General features: G+C 31.9%; 1 protein-coding gene across 2 annotated transcripts in view; it reads left to right on the top strand.

Moving 5' to 3' along the window:
• Window positions 1-1471, top strand: part of LOC138018524 (uncharacterized) — a 62151-nt gene extending 60680 nt beyond the window's left edge. For both annotated transcript variants that reach the window (XM_068865171.1, XM_068865170.1), the window contains one exon: window positions 1-1471. This exon is cut by the window's left edge and continues 317 nt beyond it. The gene's annotated coding sequence lies outside the window, so the exon portion shown is untranslated.
• Window positions 1472-2161: the final 690 nt, after the last annotated feature.

Below are 2161 nucleotides of genomic sequence, written 5' to 3'. Positions count from 1 at the left end.
ATCAATCAATCAATCAATACTTCATTGGGGTAACAGAAACGTGTGTTCTTAGCATTTCTTCGTGTTTATAACCGAACTGTATACTATGTATGTATTTTTTCAATCAATCAATCCTTCATTGGGTTAACACAAACGTGTGTCCTTAGCATTTCGCCGAGTTTATAACCGAACTGTATACTATGTATGTATTTTTTCAATCAATCAATCAATCAATCAATCAATCAATCAATCAATCAATCAATCCTTTCACTGTTATTTTCAAGGAGTAGATTTAACTCCAAAAAGGGAGTAAAAAAAAAAGGTACAAAACGACTCCATTTTTGGAGTAAAATTCACTCCGGTATTGCTTACTCCGCTTTTGGAGTAAAATTTACTCCTATATCTTTTACTCTTTTGTCGGGGTAAAATTTACTCCTGTATTGTTTACCCCTCCTCTGGTGTAAAATTCACTCCAATACAAGAGTAAATTTTATCCTTCTATTGGAGTGAATTGAACTCTTTAAATGGAGTTCAATTTACCCTCGACAGAGTTAAATTAACTCCAAAACTGGGGTGAGACAAAAAGGTACAAAACCACTCCTTTTCAAGAGTAAAATTTACCCTCTTAAACTTTACTCCCCTTGTCAGAGTAATATTTACTCTTTCTACAGAACACATTCACCCTCAATAGATCTCCTGTACCTTCATTTACAGTCAGATTTCTCGTAACCATAAAAAGTTCATTTTTTTAATATTATGTAAAGAAAACACCAGGTTTACAATGAAGCATCTAATACTGGTAATTTTAATCATAAGATTGCAAAGAATGCACATGATAAATACAATGTATACACATACAAATACATCGCAAAAGTCAAAGCTATCTTTATTCTAATTATGCAGGCAATAATAAAATGGCAATCAGCTGAATGTGTTCTTGCCTTAAACAAAGATAAATTGAGTGGTATGTGTTTTGATTACAGATTGCAACAATGGCTGCAAAATCTAACTTCAATTACAAAAACTAAAGCATACAACATACTTGGATAAATGTGACTCAGTATAACAAAATGGGTTTTATGTACATGTAATACAAGCCAGTTCTTACAGAAAGAAGTGAAACGTAAAAAAAAATGGAACATGCCTTGTTAACTGATGCAAAAATTTTGCCAACATTGAACTTTACCAACGTGTTCATTTTTTCTCCAACAGAATTGTTTCCAAAAGGAAAAAATTCAGAACTTAAGTTGATAATTTACATTAAGAAAAAAGTAAAAACTTTTTGTTTCCAAAAAGAAGAAAAAAACCCTAAGATTAAGCTGATAATTAAGTATGCTCCCATCAAAACAATTATAGCAAATGAAAGTTCTAACAAAACCTTGCTTTCTGCCACAAGGTAAATGTCTCTGGTTCAATTAGTGTGCCAGAAGCTAGCAACAATCCTTGCAAATGCTGCTTTTAGAACCTCTCCATTGATTGACCCATCATCCTTAAAAGTAATAAAAGAGAATAATGATTAGTATAACCCCTTCCAAAATTAAGATCATTCCACAATATTCTAACAAAATAGGAAGAGAGCACAAATCTAATACATCCCTAATCCTGAGAAACAAAAGACACCAGCCACCCATTTTGGTGCACCAAATAAATGGAATCACTTGCATGAGATTATATCTGTAACAATTTTCTTGATTCATTGAGTAACTCAGTTTACTATCAAATTAATTTTGTCATAATGATAAAAGTACACATATAGTGGTGGAACTCATGGAACAAATCTTGAAAATATATTGCCAGGTGCTTTCTTAGTCTTCAACACTTTTCCAAAAAAAATTATGTGTGATGAGGTATTTACATATAACAGTATTTCAAATTTTAAACTGAAAGCAGATCTTGGGTGAGACAATGGATAAATAAAACTGCAGCATCATCTTCCACTAATCGCTAGGCATTATTAGTCTATACGTACACAGGCCTGTAACTCAGACAGTGCTTTATAATTATTTTATTGCAGTGACTGTCAAGAATTAGTTGTTAAAGTGTAATTTATGTGAGTTATTTGTAAAAATATATATATATGCATCACTTGTTTAAAAGCAACAATCAGCTTCTAAGTCTTTCAGACTTTCAGCTGTTTGACTGCATTACAGCTTTTTTACAGAAACATGCCTCAAAGGAATTT

This window comes from Montipora capricornis, chromosome 10, assembly GCF_036669925.1.
Source record: "Montipora capricornis isolate CH-2021 chromosome 10, ASM3666992v2, whole genome shotgun sequence".
In the NCBI taxonomy this organism is placed as follows: Eukaryota; Metazoa; Cnidaria; class Anthozoa; order Scleractinia; family Acroporidae; genus Montipora; species Montipora capricornis.
The sequence above is the reverse complement of the archived record's forward strand: the minus strand, read 5'-3'. Positions and strand labels throughout refer to the sequence as shown.